The sequence below is a fragment of the Alexandromys fortis genome, unplaced genomic scaffold (genome assembly GCF_014885135.2).
Source record: "Alexandromys fortis isolate MF-2015 unplaced genomic scaffold, M_Fortis_MF-2015_v1.1 scaffold_48, whole genome shotgun sequence".
NCBI lineage: Eukaryota > Metazoa > Chordata > Mammalia > Rodentia > Cricetidae > Alexandromys > Alexandromys fortis.
This window is the reverse complement of record NW_026067947.1, coordinates 3,240,211-3,264,246: the sequence shown is the minus strand read 5'-3', so window position 1 is coordinate 3,264,246 and position 24,036 is coordinate 3,240,211. Positions and strand designations below refer to the sequence as shown.

The window sequence follows — 24,036 nt, the reverse complement described above, 5'->3', positions numbered from 1 at the left end:
GTTTAAAAGGAATCCAGCCAGGTCACTTAACAGCGTATTTGTTTGTTTCTTTCTTTTACTTTTAAAAAGACAGATTTTGGCTTATCTTGCTCAGACTAGCCTCAACTATTTCTCTGCCTCAGCCTCCCTAAGGTCTTCAACTTTAGGCCTGTGCCTGGCTTACAACCTTGTAGCTGTCTTCTTGCTTTTCTTTGCTTTTCTGTTACCTGATTGTGTTTCTGTAAACCAGCACTTTCCCTTTGCCTGTCTGGCCCTCTATCTTCCCAAGGCAGATGCAACAGCCTGTCTCCCATGTTGCCAGCAGCCTGTCTAGGCACCTCAGGACTAATCATCTCTTCTCCTGAGGACCCCTCAACGATAGAACTTCTTTTTCCCACTCCCACCTCTCCCCTAAGTGTGCCCAAAGCTGAGCTGAGTTTGCAGAGGGACACTTTTATTCCAGGTTAGATCAGGTCCTTCGCAGCGCATCTTTTCCCACCACTTTCTTTAATCAAACAACTTAATTGGTTCAAGGTGATGGGCCTGGTTTCCAGTATTTTTCATAGATATTTCTCTCTTGGCCCCCTTCTCATTTTCTATTTCACTGTCCTGTGTGTGAGTGTGTGTGTGTGTGTGTGTGTGTGTGTGTGTGTAGACTGAAGGCCAACCTTGGATATTGTTTCTAGGTGCTGTCCTTCTTACTGTTTGAAGGGACACTTTCATTGGGGATCATTAACAGGCTGGCTGGCCAGCCAACTTCAGATTGGCCAGTTTCTGGGCACCTAACCCAGGAATTACAGAGTTAGCTTTTACTTACAGTCTGTGGACTAAACTCAGGTCTTTGTTCTTGTGTCTCTCCGGCTCTATTCATTTTATAGACTGAGACAATAGTCTACCTCCTGAAAAAAGCAATTTATACTTTCAGCCACGTGGAATTTTTCCCTTCTATTTTAATTTTATGTGCATAGATTTTTTTTGTCTTCATATACCATATGCATACTGTGCCCATGGAAAACACTAGAGGGTACCAGGTCCCCTGTAAATTGAGCTAACGATGGTTGTCAGTCACCATGTGGATATTAGGAATCGAACTCAGGTCCTCTAGAAGAGCAATCAGTGCTCTTAATTGTGAAGCCATTTCTCTAGACCCAACATAGCATTATATATATGGCTTTGCTCAGGTCTCTAACATTCCATATGAAGTTGCACATTTCCGTGGGTCTCTGTGTCAGTTGAATGCTCACCTGAGGAATCCGCCCAATTGAAAAGGATTTAAAAATCATCTTGAGATAGGGGCTTTGTTCTTTGTCATTATTCCTTGAACATACAGTGTAGTGGCAGTTTACAGCAGTTCCTTCCTCATGTTTACAATTGTAATCAAAGATAATTTGATACATGCATAAGACTATGTCCGGACCACTTGCAGATTGTAATTCTGTAAGGCCATATTATACAAGGGACTTGGGCATACAAGGATTGGGGCACCCATAGGGATCCCATTCTTCTGTGGACATCAAGGGATGACCATATGTCATCCTTTAATCACGCCTTCTGTTATAATGAACTTTCTTCTTTCCCTTGGAAGTGAGGGATGTTAATGAATGGTGTCTTTCAACACAGAGCTGAAAGCATTTGCTGTGTATGGGCCACCTGCAGCTGGCCCATCTCCTCATGCCACTTCGCCATATTAATGTCAGCCGGCATGGCCATCTTCTGATTAGAAGAGGAACACGCAGCAGGTTCCTGATGTTGTTAGCTTTCAGGGTTTCCACACTGATGTCTCTGACCCAGGGTTATGAAGACTCGGAAAAGCATCCACCAGGCTTTCTGTGCAGGAGCATCAGTTGTCTCCTGTGTCTAAGACCTAATTTAAATGCTCATGGTCTCTCGTCACCCCTACAGTGGTTCTTAATGTGGGCTCTCCAAATCCTAGGAGCTGTATTTTGGGGCTTAGGGTCTGTAATCACATAGGTTTTGAAGTAGTTACATCAAGGTTAGCGTGTTTCATGCAACAGCAGTCTTGGCTTATGCAGCTTCCCTCGTTGGAACTAATACATCTTTAGAGAATAATCTGCAGGGGAAGCTTGATCCAGCTTTCATTCGGCTTACCTTTCTATGGTGCTGGCCTATGTTTACATCGTCCCTGTATGAAGTCTAAAGACGCTTCCTAGCAAATCCCAGGCTAAAGATATTCTTGAGTATGTTAAGCAGAATATTTCTTAAGATTTTCAGAAAAAAAACCCCTTGTAGTCCCATCTGGATTGGTTGCTCTCACGGACCCCTCCTCATGGCCAGCACAATGAACAGTGTTAGACACAGCCAAGGGGAGGGTGGCACGAGGGTCAGCTTCTTCAGAGTCTTGCTGCTTTCCCACTGTCAACCGGTCCTGTTTGGAAAGGGTGTGTGGAGAGGATGTCAGGGGCTCTGGCACACACGTTGCTTTAATTGAGCTCTTTTTATGTTTATGAAGGTCTCAAGTTCATTCAGTTGTTTGCACAAGATGAGACTTGTGGGGTTAACCAGATGTCAAGTTCCTTGAGTTTGGGCCATAAACATTTCAAGCTGTTAGCTCTGATAGGCAGTTTGGGAGCTGTGCTCTGCAAATCAATCAGTTCTTCTTGTTGGCATTGGTAGGTAGACCCTGTGACTTAGCAGTTTTGGTGGGATCTCTTGGATTTCCTCAAAGGAATTATTTGCTGTTTAAAAAAAAAAATTGAGAGTCTCTTGTCAGACTTCTGAATCAATAGCAGATGAAACAAAGAATAAATCACCTGAGACATGGTGACCAGTTCAAATGCCATACAGATGTGAAAAAAATGACACTCTGTTACAACCTAGGTTTTTATTTCTAAAATGTAAAATTTTGTGTTTGAAGTGTTTCGTTTTAGATATGGTACATTGTAAGTTTTACTAGCATGTTTAAAAAAACATTAATCATATGGAAAGGGAAAGATCTTAACACTACTACGGTAATGTCTATGACTCAACAACAGAGATTGTTGTTAGCGGAAGCGCCCCAAACAATTCTGTCTTGGGGGAAAATTGTTTAGCTGAAAGGCCACAGGAAAGATGCATATTCACTGAGAGTCAGGAGAGGCAAACACAGAACGTGAGATTGTTTTACTGAAGGATTTCTAAAAAGAGTATAGTCAGACTGTGGAGGAAACTCCGTTGTTCAGGAATAACATCGTGTGTGCCTCAGATGCTGAGGGAAGTAAGTGTAGACGATGGTAATGTGAACTTCTGAGATGCAGAACGTGTTGGTGCTGGATGCGTGTCGTTTCAGGGCAGCAGTTCCGTCACAGGGAGCAAGCCAGCTTCCTTAGATGGCACAGGTACGTACCAGTGCCAAGAGATGCTAACTTTGAAGTCCTTGTCCTTCTGTTGGCCTCTTGCTGTTGTCTCATCTGATGCGCAGTGCTGGTTGCACTTAATAAAATTCTCTCCTAGTGGCCAGACTTGGAATTCTTGGCTGGTGTGTTAGGGTCTCGTGGGTGTAAAGTAAGAATCTGTTGTTCCTCAGATGGAGCTGGCTGGCCCAGACTGATGATCTTGGATGGCCTCTTTGTCCCTCCCAGCAAGAGTCCACGTTTCCGACTCCATTCTGACCTCCAGAGACAGACTTGGTATATCTAGTGTCTTATTGACTTAGTCTTTAGTTTTACATCCCAGCCCCTCCCTGCCTGCTCCCTTCTTTTTTGTTTATTTTTCAAATTTCACCATATTCAGAATTCTTCATGCTTTTGTTTATAGTTTCCACAATTTTTATCTAAATATCAGCCCTATTTCATTTGTTTCTATATCCACTTAATGCCTCTGATGCGTTAGAGCATAAATCAGTTTTTCTATCAAGAAGACTGTGCACTGCTCTGCAGAAGAAAGAATTCTATCAGTTGTAAGCTGTGGCTGGATGAAAGACAGTCCAGTGGTGTAAACCAGGGCTCTCAGACTCATTCTGTGAGGCCAAGCACCGAGAACTTTTGGCTTCACAGACCGTATTAGTTCATTTGCAATGGTCTAATTTCACCCTTGTCATTGTAAATCTGCTAGAAATGATACATGAACGATTGGGAATGGCTTTGTCCCAACAAAACTCGACCTATACATACAGACTTGCAGGTACTTTTTCATGTCATAAACTAGTCCTCCTAGTATACCCCAACCATTCTTGTAAGGGGATTTAGATTTTACTAGGTGACTTTGTGTGTGCTAGGCTGAGGGTGGGTGTGTTCATGTGTGTGGGAATCAGAGGTTGATGTCCCCTGTCTTCCTCAGTTGTGCTCCACCCTATTTCTTGCCTGGGTCACTCAGTGAATGTGGTGCTGATTCATTATTCTGGCTGACCAGCAAGTGCCCAGCAAGGTTTCTTCTGTCTCTATTTCTCCATCCTCCTATCCCATCCCTATTCTTGTTGTGAGAGGGAAAAAGGTTTTGTCCCAGCATCATGGAGATATTGATGGTTGGAGATATAACTATCCGTCTATCTGTCTGTCTGTCTCTCTGTCTATCTGTCTATCTATCTGCGTACCTATATACATATGTATGTATGTATGTATGTATCTATCTATCTATCTATCTATCTATCTATCTATCTATCTATCTATCTATCTATCTATCATCTATCATCTATCTGCATACCTATGTACATATATATGTATGTATCTATCTTTGTCTATCTATCTATCTATCTATCTATCATCTATCTATCATCATCATCATCTATCTATCTATGCATCTATCTATCTCTAAGCACATAGGAAAATGAGAAAGAGATAAAAGGAAGGGCTCTATAGAAACTGGTAATATGAGTAATGGGTTAGAAGAAATGAAGGATTGAAAGAATGGTTCATTTTAACATTGGAACATAGATTTGAAAGAAAAGACAATTTGTGGATAAGAAACTCGCAAAACAACAACAACAACAACAACAACAACAACTTTGTTTTGCCAAGTGGGCCCTGCTCTCCCCTGTGTTTCTGCAGCACCGGCCAGTGTGATGCTGTGTGCTGTCAGCCCCTAGCCACTGTGCCTGTCCTCTTGGGTGTCTGTGTGCCACATCGTTTTGTTTTACAGGTTTCTTAGAGTATTCCTTATCCCCCTACCCTCTGTCTTTCTTTGTGGTAGAGCGCCCAATGCTAAATCTCATGTCAAGCTGCCACCACTCCTAAGCCTGTGTTAATTCCAGTTTGCATATAGTTTGAACAAGACCCTAGGAGTTACTTATTGTCAAAATTCTGCATAAAGAAGCTTGGGTCAGTGTGACTTCATCTCACAGCTGGAGATAGAGAGTGAAAGTATAGAAATCTAGATGCTGAGTGTTCTCTTATCTGCCTCTGTAGTCACACACACACGTCTTCACACTCGATCGGCAGCCAGGACCCATTTGTACGAAGCATTCATTGGGTGTCAGTTATTGGTATAGCCCCCAAATCGTGTCTTCATGTAACTAGCTCAAAAGTATTCTTATGTGAAAAACAGCTTCTTAAAACAAGGTTGTGTTCCTAGGGGATTTGCTCTCATGGATTAAGGTGAGCTAAGCAACCTTAGCGGTGGCGTATTGTTGGTAGTGCTGTCCCCAAGTTAAAGACAAGAGCTGCTTTCCAGTCCATTTCAGCTACCTAGTAGCCTTTTGAACTCAGGGAAGGTTTTTAATATTTTAACCTTGGATCCTGTCATCTGAAGATGAGAATAAGAAAGCACCTACCTTATTATAGAAATGAAAACATTATAGTTTATCAGATTTTAAATAATACAGAAAAGTTTCTAACAGTGTTGGACTCATAAAAATAATGCTCCCTTAATTGACAGGCATATAACTAATTAAATAAAAGCACTCCAAGGCATTAGTCTGCTTACTGTCTAGGCAAAGATAAGAGGTGGCATTTGAATGCTGGAGTTAAAGGTACTGTGATGTATTCGTCCTCTCCACATTTGTAGTCTATCTTAACATAGTTTTCACACATATAAAAAGGCGCTTTGACACAAAGTTCATATGTGAGTGCATGTGTGTAGGATCAGAATTTGTGCTCTCTGAATAGTTTTCACTGGGATCAAACTCATGAGATACTAACTCATTTTAACACCTTGTACATCTGTACATCTATCTGCCCAGGCGCACTCTTTCACTCCCAAGTCATTTAGCTTTCCAATTTTTTAAAGACTTATTTTTATTAGTTTGTGTGTTTGTGTGTGTGTGTGATCGTTCATGTGTACATGCAAGTGCAGAGGCACCTTGATCTTCTGAAGGTGCAGTTATAGGTTGTGAGTCACCCAGTGTAGGTGCTGGGAACTTCTACTGCTTGGGTCCTCTGCAAGAACTGTGTGGACTCTGCTGCAGAGTCATCTCTCCGGCTACTAGTTCTTTGTAACTGTAGGAACAGAAGAGGGTGAAGAATCTTGCTTGTCTGCAGTTTTGCTTTCCTCTTTTTTTTTTTTTTTATGAGTTTCTTTAGTTAAAAGCAGCCGGGACATATGGCAGGCATCATCAAGATGATTTTTGCATTCTCTTTTTCTATTTCACCTTCTCTTTCTCCTAACTTCCTCACAGTTTTTACATCTGGAATATGTGCATGACCTCTGCCACTCAGCCTCCTGTTCCCGTGTCCTCCAATTCCGTGAGATGAAAGAGAACCGTGGTGTGACACCACGGAGGGGTCAGAGAGAGTTAAATTAAGATCTGCTTTATATGAAGTTAGGAGTTGGAGATGGCGATGCTGTCTCCCTGGAGTCTGGTCTTGTAATAAAGCAAATCCTATGCACAGCCAGCCATTTGAGCCCCGTGGGCTTTGTAGGGTCACAGGTTCCTAGTTGGTATTTCTACTCAGTGATGAAGCTAAGATTCCAAATCAGATATTTGGGGCTACAGATAGAGCTTGATGGTTGAGTGCTTGCCTAGCATTCATGAGGCCCCAGGTTCAATCCTCGGCATCAACCACAGGGGGTGGGGGGAAGTGTATGAAATCAGATCTTTGATATTTTTTTCCCCTAATTTGGGTGATTCTTTAGCAATTTTCATTACCATTGCTTTGGAACACTCACTAGTTTGCCTGGTTATTTTGCAGTCAGAGTTCCAAGGCCAAAGTCAAAACTGTAAACACTTAAGTTGTCCGGCAAATAGAGCACCGAGGTAACCTGCGTAAATTGCTTTACTGGGGACTAGAGATGTCTTTAGCCCATCCCAGGGAGAATAAATTGTCTCTGTAGCACAGCTTTGGGGATGTCACTCACATCACCTTACTGTCCCTGTGCCTTAGCTGACTGTTTGTGAGGCCGGACATTCTGTATGGATGACCGGTAGCACTTAGGCGAGCTGGCTGAATGGTGTTTTTCAGTGTTGCAGTGGCCCATGGGATGCTGTCTGTGTTAGCGACTATGCCATTGCTGTGATGAACACCGCCACCAAAAGCCACTTACGGCAGAAACAAGCTACTGAGAGATAGAGGAGAGGGCCCATTATTAGGGGAAGAGAAGACCCGGCATGGCAGCAGGGGCGGAAGGCTGGCTTATGACATTTCATTCTCACAGCAGAAACAGCAAGCAGGAAGGAGAATGGTGCTATAACCCCCCACTGCTCACCGCCAGGGCATGCTTCCTCCAACAAGACTCCACCTCCTCAAGGTTTTGTAACCTCCCCCCAACAGTGCCACCAGCTGGGGACCAAGTGTTCAAATACATGAGCCCATGGGGATTGTGTCTCATCCGGTCCACCCCATTCTCCAAGGCACACCACACAAACTCGTCTTGAGAGGTGAGCAGGGGTTTAATTTGTATTTCTGTGGATGGTTCTTGAGCACATGAAAATTAAAAAATTAATAATATTTAGTCCATGAACTTGTATCAGTTCCCCGAATCGTGTTTCTTAATTTAGTGTCCCTAGTATGATATTTGGCTGTTTTTCAAGTGCTAATTTTTAAATTAATCATTTTAAAAGTTAGCCATCCAGGGATGTCATGGTGTGCACATTGCGATGTCATGGCGCACACATGTGATGCCGTGGCGCACACATGTGATGCCGTGGCGCACACATGTGATGCCGTGGCGCACACATGTGATGCCGTGGTGTACACATGTGATGCCATGGTGTACACATGTGATTCTGTGGGGTGCACATGTGATGTTGTCGTATACACATGTGATACCAGGATGTACACATGTGATGCTGTGGCGTACGCATTGTGAGCCTCCCTTGCAGTCCTCGTCTCTGCTTATGCATGTGTTCTTGTTCATATCTGTAGAGGAGCGCTTTTGTTTTACCTCTCAGTCAGTGGGGTTGATCTGTTCCCCGAGTGTGAAACTGGAGTATTGTGCTTGGAGAAGGCATCCTTTCCCTAAGTGTTCAGCTGGGATGTGTCTCGTACTCTTTATTCTTTACTTGGGGAACTTTCCAAGTTCTCAGGGAACATTTAGGACATAGGACATAGCTTAATCCAATAAACTAAGGACTGACTTGAAGGTACATTTTAGTCGCGTCTCCCGGGGTCCTACAGACCATAACAACATGTGCGTACACCGTGACGTGACACCAGAAACACAAGCATTTCCTTTTCTCATCAGACTGTTTTCAGTTCTATCTTTGAACTTCCCGCTCTTCTCTTATTCACCCTTAAATGTCTGTCTGTGCACATATTTACTGTGTGTGTCTATTTGTAGGTGCGTGTTGATGCGTGGGTGCAGGTCGGTGCATGTGTGCTATGGCGTGCATGCCTGTGAAGGTAAGAGGACCCAGTCTGGTGTCTCTCTGTCCTCTCCTTCCACCTCAATTGCAGCATGGCCTATTGTTGGCCATGTTGTTTGCTGGGCTAGCTAGAGGTTTCTCTGTTTCTACCTTCCATCATGTCGTAGGAATGCTGGGAATCGGAGGAGTACTGACCTCCTCTGGATTTCCATGGTGCTGGGGATGGGTCCTCACAGCCACTCAGCAAATACCTTCTCCACAGAGACATTTTCTTTGCCCAATTATGCTTTTTTGTTTTTGTTTATTGAGACAAGGTTTCTCTGTGTATCTCTGACTGTCCTGGAACTTGCCCTATAGACCAGACTGGCCTCGAACTCATAAAGATTTGCTTGCCTCTGCCTTCTGAGTGCTGGGATTAAAGGCTTGAGCCACCACTGCCTGGTTCCAAGTTCTGCTTTTATCTTTCTCCTCTCCTTATTTCCCTTTTCCTTTTAGTTCCCACTTCTTCCTTCTCCCTCTTTAAAGAGCACCCCCCTTTTTTCTAGCTCAGGCCCTTCAACTTTTCCGGTATTTATTTCTTCTGTCTAAATATATTAAAAAGTAATGGTCTTTTAGAGCTATATGCTAACTAACGGATTCTTCTCTTTTCTTGGTCTTAGCATGGCTGTGGTTTGATCTTTGCTGGTCATTTACTACCTCATGTGTGTGCAGATGGTTTAAAGCAGGATGGAAAGAGCTGAGATCTTGAGTGGGAAGGGCCAGCTAGCTGTCCTCTTCGGGTTCCCTTCAAGGGACTTGGCAGCTGTTTGGTTTGCCCACATTCTGTTTAGTGCCAGGCTTTCTAAAACTGGCCAGTAGACAGACAGTCGTAGTTGATGTTATGGTTCCAGAGGGTGGCCCTGTTACTTGAAGAGCAGCCCAGTTGTATCTTGTCAGCTTATTGCTTTCTGTCGTAGCTTGAGAGTTCAGAGATGCCCCTGAGTTCTCTTTCTGACTAGACTTTCACTGAATGGAGTTCTAATCACAGTCTTTGTCACAGGCATTCTTGTGCTCGTCATTCATGTTCCTAAGTTCTTCAGTGTGTGGAGTTCAGTCCTTTGTGTGTGTGTCCCCTGCTGAGAAAGTGTTCTGGAATGGGATGTCAACCAATGGAGAGTCATTCATTCCATACGTTTTTTATTTATTTTTTTTTTTAAAAAAGCACACCGTCAATATTTTTTTCTTAATTGAACAGTTTGTTGAACAGACGGGTGCTTTAATTATGGTGGTCTAAATTTACACACATTGCGGCGGTATTTTGCTACATTAATTACCTTACTTGTCAAGAGTAACAGGTAATTACTACATCAACTCACCCTCCTGCAGTATATGGAAACAGAACTTTATTTGAACAGATCCGGGGAACCAGAGTGTTGTTCCCTGGCCCTTCACTCTCTGCTGAGGGGTGGCAGCATTGCTGGAATTTACTGAATGATGAAACAGGGGAGGTAGCTTCTTTTTTATTTGTGGCCTCCCACCTAAGATGTATGTCCAGAGATACCCATGGATTCTGGGAGTGTAGGCACTCTAAGGAATTCTTGAGATCCCTGGTTTTACTCTCTTGTCCCTCTGACATGTGTCAGAGAAGAGGTGTGACCCTCTCAAGGCCGCACAAGACATGAATCAGTTTCCAAACCCAAATCAGCTCCAGACACCACCCGCAACACACACAAAACCCATGTGAAGTACAGCAGTGACTTCTACTGAGGGTATAGAAAAGTCACTAGATAAGGTATGAACATTATTCATGTTCCCTTCCTCATTTGAACTTCTAACCAGTGCCTTGGTTGCCTTACAAAGCTAGAGTGTTTATCCTGTGTTCAGCTGACCTGCCAGGTATAGCTCACACCATCTGGATTCCTTTCCTGTGTTCTTGGTGTCAGTTTCCATGATAAGCTGTATTGAAGTTTTCTTAAGGCGTGAACATTTTAGAGCATATAGGATGCCCTTAGCAAAATGATGTCACATGAACTCTTCTGGCTTCCACGGCTCAGAAAGAAAAGGCTCTCTGGCAGCTTGTTAGGCGTGGTCCTGAATATGCACAGTGGCATAACACACACATACTGTCTTAAAAGGCTTTGTCCCTTTTGTAGTCAAACACCTGTGACAAAATTACAAACTGTGGTTAATATAGAATACTTACAAGTGGTTTTTAGAGCCATCCAGGGTGGAGAGGCTCTGCTTTTCTTCTTGCATCTGGAACCATGAATGGGTGATGTTGCGGAGGAAGTTGAAGGTTAAAGGCGCCATCTTGAAGACACCATAGGAGATGGCTCGCAGAGACCAGGGTGGGTCTCTTTGGAGATTGCTCTTGAGTCAACAAAGGAAGATCGATCTTCTGGTCCTCAACCTACTTCAGTTTCTGTAGTTTCGTGTCATTGCAAATCTCTCTGCAGCTTGTCGTTTGTTACAGCTTCAAGTAATTGTCTTAGTGATGTATCGATTCTGCAGCCGTCTCCCCAGGGTCTGCTGGGTGCCAGTCATTGCTGTGTTTCTGGCAGGGGCAGGGTACACAGCAGCCATCTAATAGGAGGAGACAGAGGAGTGAGGGAGGTGGAGAAGCAGGATGCAGGGACAGTTCGCAAAGGTGACGGACAGGCCTCAGTCTGGTCCCAGAGGCCTCTTGTCAACAGTGATATGGTTTCAGATCTGTAGACTTGGAGACTCGGCCCCATAAATGCAGGAGAAGTAGAGAAGTACCTTCAGGCAGAGAGGATGACTAAGGATCAAGCCTCTATTGTGGGGTAGCAGAAAAGTTCAAGTGGCTGCATTGGGGATGGAGAAATGAGAGGGCTGGGGACAGGGGTGTCATTAGGGTCCTACGTGCCATGGCCAAAGGCTGCTGAGTTTCATCTTCAAACTGGTAGGTGAGTGTTACTACCAAAGCCTTCCAAATCAGGTTCCAGAAACAATGGCTGCCTGGGGAGTGGCTTGGGGTTTCTGGAATCCTAAGAGTTGTGGGGAGAGGGGAGAGCGAAGGAGGGAAAGGAGGAAGGAGAGGCACTGGTATCCTGAGATGAGAAGAAGCCTGAAAGCTGTCCACGCAGCTCTGCTGGTTCTGATTGAAGCAGGTGCCCCTGTCATGAGTGTGGTGAGGCACAGTGATGCTCTGAGAAGTGATGAAGCATCCCTCCCTGGGAGGATGTCCTCAGAGCCTGGATCCTGAACCACTGTCAGTGTCCCTGGAACTGAGAAATCTAAGTCTCCTGGCTGCCTTGTAGCCTTAGTGAGTCAGAACCTGCAGCTGGGGCCTAGCCTTAAGGAGCTCCCATTGAGCTGAGGGTCAGTGGGACTTGGTGCCTTGGGTGGGGTTCAGTGTTCAGTGTCTGAGTCACCAAGCACTCCCCAAACTCCAGTTCTTAATGGAGAAGAGTGAGACAATGGAGAGGGGCTCCAGGCACGGGGGGGGGGGGGAGGACCTAGGGCTCTGGGATTAGCTCCTTGTGCCTTTGTGCAGTGGAAGAATTCAAGCCTGCTTTCTTTGGTTGAAGATAGCGATCTCTGTCTGAAGGAGGGAGTGGACCTCTAAGAAGGACAAATGCTGTGGTTCAGGGTCCCGAACTGCTCTCGTTCTTTTTCCACTTTTGATTCTCCTGCTTCTTTTGCTGCTGCTGTTCTTCTAATTTTCCTTCCAGAAAGTTTAGAAAAGCCATATTAGTGTGATATCCTTTTCCCTGTCAGTGCTGAAAAGTGACACCATCCTATCATGCCACTTGCATGCATGTAAAAGTGTGTCTCTTTTACTCAGTCAATCTGTCCTTGTTTGGGGTTTGAAAATCCTGACACTCCCAGTTATATATCATTTCTTTTAAAATTTTAAAATATTTTTATTAATGTTTTGAGATTTCGTATATTTTTGCTGTAATTATTCCCAACCCCTCCTACATCTGTCCTACCTCTCTGACCCCCCCCCCCAACTTCATGTCTTTTCTTTAAAGAACCTATGGATTCCCAATTTGTGTCGATCACATACTTCTGGGGGTGGGGCCATCCACTGGAGCATCGTTCACCTCCAGGAGCCTCCCCCTTAAGAGAACTAACTCACCTTCCCTGAATCCATCGCCTGTCCACAGCTCCTCAGTGAACCCTTTTCCCCTGCATTCTAAAATGTTCACTGGTTTAATCGTGTGCACTGTGTTGAGTTGGTGACTGCAGCGTCGAGTCAGATCCAGGGGACAGTGCTCCACTCGGTTCCTCCCTGATCTTGGGCTCTTACAATCTACCCACTCCACTCCAGTCATATTTTTGAAGTCACTCTACAGAAAAGATTAATACCAATGTTTGTGCTTGGTGTGTCTGCTTTTCTTAGCAGTTCCACACATGCTCCCCTGCTCTCCACACAGCCTTGTCCACCCTCCCAGCTCCCAATCGCCTTTAATGCCTTGTGGGTTATTCCTCGTGCAAAGCCTTTTCTGACCTGTGCTGGGGTCAAGTCTGTGTTAATCATTCCCATATGGTTTTGTTAATGCCTCCCGGTAGATGTAGATTTGAGAGCACAGAGACCTCATTTGTCTCAAATTCCAGCAGGTCCCACTTCCAACATCGTGTTAGCACATGGTAAGCCCTGGGAAAGTGCCTTGCCAGCCGGGTACTCAGAGGCAGAAGCAAGTAGATGTCCCTGAGATCAAGGCCAGCTTGGTCTACATGGTGAGTTCCTGAACAGCCAGAAAACAGCTCCTTGGCCAGAAATAATAACATTCCAGGGCAAGCGGCCACTATAGCCTTCTGCTGTGACTAGAGAGAAGGCAAAGTGGAATTAATTGTTTCATAATGGCCCCACTCTCCGTGTCATTGTGGTGTGAACTCTTACGGTTGATTAAAACAAAGGTCTATGATTTCTGTTTTGATAACCTACTTCTCAGGGGGTTGGAGAGATGGTCCATCAGTTACAGAGTACTGGCTGATTTTCCAGAGGACTTGGGTTTAATTCTCAGTACCCACATGACAACTTACAACTGTCTGTAACTCCATGCAGTACCAGGGAAGCTGGACACCCTCACACAGATATGTATGTTGGCAAAAGACCAATGCACATAAAATAAAAATAAATACATTATATAAAAAAGATAGCCTACTTGTCGCTAAGTATCTTTGGCATTTCGGAAGCTAGAAAGAATGATAGGCTTTATTAATGTATTTTATTTTTAAATTGTGTATGTGTGTATGTCTGCATGTGTCCTTGTCCATGTCCATGTTGAGGACAGAAAATAACTTGGTGATGAAGACTTGAATATACAGTGAGTTCATGTCAGCTTGGCAATTTGGTGAGACCCTGCCTCAAATTTTAAATAAATTAGGAAGAAGTGAAAAAACTAATAAGATGGATAGGTACCAAACTAACCAAAAGGCAGAAAGATAATATCCAAATTAACAAAATCAGAAATGAAAGGGGGGAACATAACAACAGACATGGAGGAAATCCAGAAAATTATTAGGTCATATTTTGAAAACCTGTAATCTATAAAATTGGAAAACTTAAAGGAAATGGTCAATTTTCTGCATTAATATCACTTACCAAAATTGAATCAAGATCAGATAAGCAAATTAAATAGACCTATAACTGCTAAAGAAATAGAAACAGTCATCAAAAGTCTCCCAACCAAAAAAAGCCTAGGACCAGATGGTTTCAGCACAGAATTCTACAAGATTTTCAGAGAAGAACAAATACCAATACTCCTCAAATTGTTCCACACAATAGAAATAGAAGGAACATTGCCAAATTCTTTTTATGAGGCTACAATTACCCTGATACCCAAACCACACAAAGATATTACTAAGAAAGAGAATTACAGGCCAATCTCCCTTAATGTATTGTTGCAAAAATACTCAATAAACTACTGGCAAATCAAATCCAAGAACACATCAGAAAAATCATCCACCATGATCAAGTCCTCTTCATCCCTAAGATCCAGAAATGGTTGAACATATGAAAATCTGTCAATGTAATCCACCTGGTGTGGGAGTATCATTTGTCTATCTGTTGCTTTCTTTGGTTAATTAATAAAGAAAACTGCTTGGCCTGATAGTGCAGAATTTAGGTAGATGGAGTAAACAGAACAGAATGCTGGGAGAAAGAAGCCGAGTCAGGCAGTCGCCATGATTCTCCTCTACGACACAGACACAGGTTAAGATCTTTCCTGGTAAGCTACCACTTCGTGGTGCTACACAGATTATTAGAAATGGGTTAATCAAGATGTGAGAATTAGCCAATAAGAGGCTAGAACTAATGGGCCAAGCAGTGTTTAAAAGAATACAGACGCAGCCCCGCTGTTCCTTACTACACCTGCCATATAAACAAACTGAAAAAAAAAAAAAAAACACATGATCATCTCAGTAGATGCTGAAAAGGCTTTTGATGAATACAACATCCCTTCATGATAAAGGTCTTAGAGAAAGCAGGGCTACAAGGAACATACCTAAACATAATTAAGGCAAAATACAACAAGCCAACATCAAACTAGATGGAGGCAAATTCAGAGTGATCCCACTGAAATCAGTAATAAGACAATGTTATCAACTTTCTCCATATCTATTCGATATAGTACTTGAGGTTCTAGCTAGAGCAATTACACAACAGAAGGAGATCAAGGGGATACAACTCAGAAAAGAAGTCAAACTCTTACTATTTGCTGATGATATGATAGTTTACGTAAGGGACTCCCAAAATTCTATCAAGAAACTTCAACAACTCATAAATACCTTCACTAATGTAGCAGGATACAAGATTAACTCAAAAAAAAAAAAATCAGTAACCCTCTTTTACACAAATGATAAATGGGCTAGGAAAGAAGTCAGAGAAACATTACCCTTCACAATAGCCACAAATAACATAAAATACCTTGGAGTAACTCTAACCTGTGGGGGCCAGCCATGATAAGCTAAGTATGGGCAGGTCACCCAAAGGAAGTTCTTTACTTCCAACCATTATCACCTGCCAGAGTAGAACTTGGCCATCGATAAATTTAATAAGTGGCTTGAGCCTCAGTAGTTTAACCTGAAGCAATGCCTGGTTGCAGGAGTAACCATAAATTGAGATTACCCAACCTCCACCCAAGAACAGACCATTCAAAGGAAATGCCTGGCATTCCAAATGCTGTAGATAGGATCACCTGCCAAAACACACTCACCAGGACACCCCTAGACAAATGTCAGTCAATCAGGAGTCCTGAACCTCAGAGACCCCTCACCCCCACCTTTACTACTATAAAACCCCTATTCTAATATTCTGAGCTCGGGGCTCTCTGGTTATTCCAATATGTTGGACATGCGGAGCGACCAAGTTTGCAAACTTGATTAAAATAAAGGCTCTTTGCTTTTACATACGGGACTTGGTCACCTTGTTGGCTTTTGTGGGAACTTCACAGATTTGGGCATAACATAACCAAACAAGTGGAATACCTTTATGACAAGAACTTTTAATCTTTGAAGAAAGAAATTGGAGAAGACACCAGAAAATGGAAAGATCTCCTATATTCTCAGATAGCTAGAATTAACATAGTAAAAATGGCAATCTTACCAAAAGCAATCTACAGATTCAATACATTACCCATCAAAATCCCAGTAAAGTTCTTCACAGACCTCTAAAGAACAATACTTAACTTCATATGGAAAAACAAAATACCCAGGATAGCCAAAACAATCCTGTACAATAAAGGAACTTCTGGAGGCATCACAATCCCCGACTTTAAACTCTACTACAGAGCTATAGTACTGAAAACAGCCTGGTATTGGCATAAAAACAAACAGGAGAATGATGGAACTGAATCAAAGACCAGAATATTAATCCACACACCTACAAACACCTGATTTTTGACAAAGAAGCATAAAATATAAAATGCAAAAATGAGAGCATATTCAACAAATGGTTGTGGCATAACTGAATATCAACATGTAGAAGAATAAAAATCTATGTAGAAGAATGAATATTGCCATGCACAAAACTCAAGTCCAAATGGATCAAACCTCAACAACAACAACAAAAAAAACAACCACACTGAACCTCATAGAAGAGAAAGTGGAAGTACACTTGAAGGCATTGGCACGGGAGGCCACTTCCTAAATATAACCTCAGTAGCACAGACACTGAAAGAAACAATTAACAAATGGAACCTTCTGAAACTGAGAAGCTTCCACAAAGCAAAGGACACGGTCAAAAATACAAATCAGCAGCTTACAGAATGGAAAAAGATCCTCACCAACCCCACATAGGACAGAGGTCTGTCCTTCAAAATATACAAAGAACTCAAGAAATTGATCATCAAAAGCACAAATTATCCAATAAAAAATTTGGGTATAGACCCGAATAGAAGAACTCTCAACAGAGGAATATAAAATGGCTGAAAGACACTCAAGAAAATGTTCAACATCCTTAGCCATCAGAGAAATGCAAATCAAAACAACTCTGATCTTGGCCTGTAAGAATGGCCAACATCAAAAACACTGGTGACAACTTATGCTGGAGAGGTTGTGGGGAAAAGGGAACACTCCTCCATTACTGGGGAGTGCATTTCAGTATGGTGATTTCTCAGAAAATTAGGAAACAACCTTCCTCAAGACTCAGCAATACTACTTTTGGGTATATATCCAAAGGATGCTTAATCATACCACAAGGACATGTGTTCAGCTACGTTCATAGCAACATTGTTTGTCATAGCCAGAACCTGGAAATAACCTAAATGCCTCTCGACTGAAGAATGGATAAGGAAAACGTGGTACATTTACAAAATGGAGTACTACACAGCATAAAAAAATAATGACATCTTGAAATTTGTCAGCCAATGGATGGATCTAGACCCAGAAAGACAAATATCATATGTACTCACTCATAAGTGGCTTTTAGGCATAAAGCAAAGAAAAAAGCAGCCTACAATTCACAATCCTAGAGAATCGGGACAAGAAAGAGGACCCATGGATCTAATCTACATGGAAAGTAGAAAAAGACAAGATCTCATGAGTAAATTCAGAGAATAGGGATTATGGGAGAGGGTAGAGGGGAGGGGAGAAGAAGGGAGGAAAGTGGAGAAAAAATATATGTAGCTCAATAAAAACAATGCAAAAAAAAAAAAAGATGGATAGGTACCTAGCTCAATAATAAGATTCTTGTTTAGCATGTGCAGAATACTGGGTTTCATCTGCTGTTTCCTCACTGTCTTTTTCACCAAAATGGTTCTCAAAATAGAATTTAAAATCTTCACCTAGCCTTCCTTTTCTCCTTGATCCTTCCCTCTCCTTCCCTCACTCCCTTTTTCCATTCCTCCCTCAGAGAGAAGCTTGGCTTGCCAGGAGAGATATGAGGCCAAGCTGGAGGTTAGGGTGTCTGCAAGGGCCTCAAATGAACATGTTGGGGCTTGTGAGTCACAGGTTGGCTTTGGGGCTCTATTCTGAGAGCATGGGGGCCCTAGATGGGTGGTGATGAGCCTGCAAAAATCCTGTGAGTGGCCACCATATTATCTTCTCCCAGCTGTTTTGGGGGTGTGTGTGGGGTCTCCTCCTTTCTCCTGCATACAGTGTTCTTATCAATCAGGAACCTGCTATTTCTGGTTGAAAGCAGACAGTGTATTTGGTCTAAATATTTATGAAATGCTGAGCCTCGTGAGCAAGACGTATTTTGTTTTTAATGAGCAAATGACTCTGAATTGTTTGAAGTTATTAAAAGACAAATTACTGTGTGCTACCATGGAACATGGACAGAGAAAGTAGAATTCTGTATTAAGCATTTTATTTACGGTCTAATCCACAGCAATCTGATTCTAAACAAGATGATTTAATTTCTCTGAAAGTCTTAAAACATAAGAATTGTATTTATTTATGGACACTCATTAAGGGGATTGTAATGAAGTCAGATAGCCTATCTCGTTGCTTCAGGGAAAGCTCTTTGAATTCCTAAGGAGACCCAACACCGATGTGTGAGAGGTGACAGATTGTCCTGTCTGTACCCAAGACACTTCCAGTCTGCTGCAAAGCCAGTTACAGGTCATTCATAAATCGCTTTTCTCAGACAGGATTTTAAAACTGTTTAGCTAATATTTCTTTGTTTTGGCAAAATCTTGAAAACTAAAAATAGTAAAGAAAACTCCTGTCGAATCTTTTCTGTCAGAGGCAAACCCTGTTAATTTGTTGGTTTCTGATCTTTCTTGCAGTGTGTTTTTAGATGCTTACGGATTACTGCAGGTTAATTCTCCTGCCTTGCTTCTTTCATGTCACGTCAGAACCATCTCCATTTCTAGATTAATTCTAAATGAGTACAAAATATCCCTTTGTCAGGCTGGACTGTCGTTCACTTGTTTCTGTTCCAGTTTTGATTGATGGTTTAGGTAAAACAGATTCCTAAGAATGTATTCGTTTTGTGTCTCAAATCATCTTGTACACATCAATGTGAATATAAAACATAACTGGGATACAGATTCTTAGCATTATTTTTCTCTCTGCTATGTATCTGAGTCTCTGCTGTTCTCCGTGAACTGCAGGGGAGTGCACTGGATATGCTTTCTTCCTGTGTGTCCAGTGACTGGTCATATTGCTACTACTCTGAAATCACTTAACAAAGAACACCCTGCCAATCCAGGAAAGCAGTTTGGTTCTAATTTGGAGAGCCTTTCTGTTTGCCTTTGAAAGTCTGAGACGGTATCATTCCTCGTTCTTAGAACTTAGGATTGCTCTGATTTTTTAAAGTGTGTGTAGTTCTTATTTTGGCTTTAAAAAAAATGAAGTCCTTATAGAAGGTCTCTGTAAGGTCTCAGTTTCCCTCCATCAACACAGGAGCTTGACCATACTGAGAGCAAAAGCTTTGGGTCTTGTTGGAAATGTTGCTTAAGGTTTTGTTCCAGCCAATGCTCTCTGGCTCATGAGCATGGGGGAGGAGCCTTGCAGTGGGTCAGAGAAGGCTGGAAGCTGAGCTCCCAGCTGTCATATCCCGAACCTTTGTCACACTGAGGCTGCTCCCTCTTTACATCAGGAATGTATTCCTGGCACTCGGGGATCTTGCATGAAAATGTTAGCCAGAGCTGTTTCCTATTATGCTAGAGGAAATCTTGTGTGTTCCGGTTGAATGGATATGCAAAATACCAGCTAAATGGCAGAAGTAAGCAAATTGTGGCACTTGGACCAAGCCTTCCCTTTCGATGACTTTTTTTTAAATAAAGTTTTATTGCAAAACAGCTGTACTGATTTATTTATACCGTGTTTCTGGTTGCTTCCTTACTGTAATGGCACAGTTGAGCAGTTGTCAGAGAGGATGCCTGGCTGCAAATCCCAAGAAACTCACTGCATTTGTTTCTTCTTCTTCTTCTTTTTTTTTTTTTTAATGGAAAAAAGTTGGCCAAACCTTTGTCTGTCTATCTGTCTATCTATCATCTGTATAAGACAGGGTTTCTTTACGGAGTTCTGGTTGGCCTGGAACTCATAAAGATCTTCCTGCCTCTGCCTCCAGAATGCTGGAATCCAAGGCATGAATCACCGTATCTAATTCATTCTTAAATGTGAGTAAAATGTAGTTTTATGCATTCAATATATTAACAGTGAAGATGTAGAAAATGATTACTCCACAAGAGCCTGAATGGATATTTACCTTTTATTGAAATGGTCTTTTTAAAGTCACCTAGAACTTGTGAAATCCCTCTTCCTTGTTTCTTGCTTCTCCTAATCTCTGTAGATCTTCCTGACTGTCTCTGCTCTGAGCATCTGAAAATTTCCCTCCTGATGTAGTGAAAGTGGTATTTGAATTAGGTAGATATCATTCAGTGTTTTTTTTTTTCCTTCAAGCAAAGCTTGAACATGTTCAGGAGGTGTATGTTCTCTGCAAGTTTGTCTGTGAAAGGCAGGTGTACTCAGCTGGGCTCACAGCTGGAGCAGTTGTATGGTGGTGGGAGCCCACATTTCACTTTGTAGAAGGCTCTGTTCTTATCTACCCAAGGGAACCATACTGGCTGGCTTATATAAAGATGAGGTGAGGTGATATATGTCTAGTACATCTTAAGAATATGATGGCTGGCGCACGCCTTTAATCCCAGCACTCGGGAGGCAGAGGCAGGTGGATCTCTGTGAGTTCGAGACCAGCCTGGTCTACAGAGCTAGTTCCAGTACAGGCTCCAAAGCCACAGAGAAACCCTGTCTCAAAAAACCAAAATAAATAAATAAATAAATAAATAAATAAATAAATAAATAAAAATAAAGAAAAAGAATATGATGGCTGATGGTTCTTTCTTCTTTCTAATTCTTAGTTGGCCAGAGAAGCCAGTAACAGCAACCACAGAGTATCTTTAGGGGTTTACCGTTGGTTGCATTTTGTCAGTTGGTAGTGCTTTCCTTACATAGGGTTGTCCAGAGATTGAAGGTGAAGCCAAGGAGATGTTATAGTTGTGTTACAGTGGTAGGTGTGGGGGTAACAAGTACAAGGCCCTGGGTTTCGTTCTTACCAGGAGAGGGAAGATAAAATAATAATGGGGATGGGAGGGAAGGAAGGCAGACAAAAAAATTAACATTGGTCGTATAGCATTTGCCCAGCATATAGGAGATCCAGAGTTCAGTGTTAGCCAGTGAAGAGAAAGGGGGAGGGAAGGAAGGAAGGAAGGAGGAAAAGATGGGGGATATAAAGAAGAGGAAAGAGGGGAAGAAGGAAGAGGAAGACCAAATAGAGAAGAAGAGTGAAAAGAAAGGGAGAGGGAAAAGAAGAGAAAATAGGTGTGGAGATACATATGAATGAATGAATGAGTGTGAATCATGCCATAAAGTTCAGAGAGGTAGCATAGCACTTACTTAGCAATCATCAGAACCAAGAATAAAGAAATAAAAAGATTGTTCAGGCACTACTGGTCCTGGTCACAAACATTCCTGGATCTGAGAGACTTCACACAGTGCTTTCTGCTTCCCAGGCACCCTCAAGCTGCCACTAATTGTTGAGGATGGAGTAAAGTTGCTGAACACGGCTCTGTTCTGTGTATCCTTTCGTGGTGTGAGTTGAAGTCTTCGTGAAATGATCTGCATGTACTTGAGGGCCCTGGATTTAAGACATCATGTAATACTACTCCCCTCAGTTGGTAGGAAGTCCCACCGTCTCTAGACCTTCAATCAGTGGATAAGAGAGTGCCTTATGCAGGGTGAGGAGTGCTGAGAGTCAGAAGGTGGCACAGCCTACCTCGCTCTGTTTGGCCCAGGACTTGGTGACAACATAGCTGGCAAGGGGACAAGGCACCCAACCCAGCTTTCTGCTTAGAACAAGAACTGGATCTGATGAGCACCTAGCCAGTCACAGCTACAGACGGACAGTATTTGCCAGGTCATGATGGGGCAGCCATGACTTCCTGGAAGTGCAGAGAATGGAGATGCTGACACTGGGTGCCCACCTTCTGTAGTTGCCCTCGGAAATAGCAGCAGTCGGAGAGTCGGGCTACTTGGGACTGGCTCTGGATACTGGCTAAAATGTACTTAAAAACCAGCCAGCCATCTAAATCTGCTCCCCACATGTGGTGCGCTGTTTAGGCCCTTCTAGAATTATAGGTCTATCCTGGGCAGTGAGTCCACGAGTACATACTTTTAAGCACTGCTGCCTGTAATGACACTCTCATTCCCAAAGTGATCTATGTGGGCTCAGACTTGTTTTGCTATTTTATAAAAATCCAAAGTCATATGCAGTATTCAGTAGAATTCTTTATCCTGAGTGGCAGACAGCATTTGTTGAAATATTTAATTTGAATTGCACATTCTGTGATGAACCACATTGGGAGTAGCACTGGTTTTATCATTCCTTTAATAGATGTGGGCCTACCTTTTAAAAAAGTTATTCATTTTAAATTATTATATGAATATTTTAGGATTATAATCATCATAAAATGAAAGAAAATTTGTCAGACCAAAATAGAAATTTAATTTAAGATAGAAACTGATTACAAGTTTTAGTTAGGACTAGAAACACGTAGAAAAGGGTATTTTTAAACCTTGCAACTATACAGTTTTGTTAACAGTTCAGAAAAACCACAGATGTGTTTATTGGTGCCCTGGATGATCATGTTTAAGTCAGACTAGTCAAAGAACAAACTTCTGTACGGTTGAAAAGCATAGTAAACCTTTGTGTCATCCATGGAGAAATGAACTTAAAACTCTGCACTTAAGAGTCCCCAAGAAAACAGCAAATGGAGGAAAAGATAAACCTTGATACACTGACCCAGCCATACCCCAAAGGATGGCAGGCCCACCAGAGATGATTTGGAAGTCCTGGCTCATTGCTGCTCTGTTCACAGTAGCCCAGACACAAAACCTGCCCAGATTCTTACCAGTAGACAGTTGGGTAAAGACGGTGTGATGTTCATGTGTGGCGGAGTTTTATTCTTCTGTTAGGAAAGAAAGAAACCATGCAACTTGCAGGATAAGGATCTGAGCTGGGGGGTCATCCTGTTCAGTGAGAGAAGCCAGACCCAGAGAGACAAATACCTCATTCTTCCTCACATGTGGAATTTAGGTTCACGCAAGCAGAGCACAGGCTTTTAAAGTGGGCAGGAGAGTGTAATGGGTGAATGCAAGCAACAAATGGTGATATGTACGTGTGAAAATGTCATAGGAAACCCGTTATTTCATTATATAATGTGACACCCCATTCTGAAGATTTCTAAGGTTTGCAATGAGGCAGAAGGCACTCCTGGCTAGCACTTTTGACTGTGCTGAAGTTAAAGTGGCCATGGTCAGAGCAGTCAAGCTGATCCATAGGCTTGTGTGTTTCTAACATTCCCTTCCCTTTCGTTGACCTTCATAGCACTTCCTCCCACCTGTCACTTTGTCCTGGGTGGTACTTGAAACAGGAAACACATTGACCAGGTTTGTTTTCCAGTCGACTCTTGCTTATTTTTCCTCTGGTGGCCCTTTGTTTCTGTGGGGCTCAAATTTACTATTCATGAGCCCCATTTTAATCAATAACCGTATCAGACAAATGGAAGCTAAGCGCTGGTTAGTATGGTGGAAATAAACATGGGCTCTCATTAATGGTGCTGTCTGAATAATGAGTTGAGCGTGGTGTCCTGAGCCACACTGAGAGCAAAGCGCAGGCTCCTCACTGGAACGACAGGCTGACAGCCACATCTAGGAGTGTAGTCATTAGTGTGCCCCGCCATCAATGTCATGGTACTGTGTCAAATTAGTTAGTGTCCCCTTAGCCGAGAAGCTGGACCTACAAATTATCCTCCCACATCCCTGGAAGTCGTGTTTGCGAAACCCCGCGATCAAGTGTGAGCAAATTACTAACACGGCTCATAAATTAACTAGTTTACAGGCTTATAACATTTTACAAGTAGATAATAAAGGGCCCCAAAGTTCCCCAATGGCTCTGCCCTGGTGTGAGGACTGAGACAAGCTGACTT

The 24,036-nt window shown here is 42.6% G+C and overlaps 1 protein-coding gene across 8 annotated transcripts in view; it reads left to right on the top strand.

Moving 5' to 3' along the window:
• Foxp1 (forkhead box P1) overlaps window positions 1-24,036 on the top strand; it is a 622,100-nt gene that overhangs the window by 190,963 nt on the left and 407,101 nt on the right. The window contains exon 1 of one of the 8 annotated variants that reach the window (XM_050149371.1): window positions 7,710-7,726. The exons of the other annotated variants lie outside the window; for them this stretch is intronic. The gene's annotated coding sequence lies outside the window, so the exon portion shown is untranslated. Of the gene's footprint in view, window positions 1-7,709; window positions 7,727-24,036 lie in introns of those variants that run through there. 8 annotated transcript variants of the gene reach the window in all.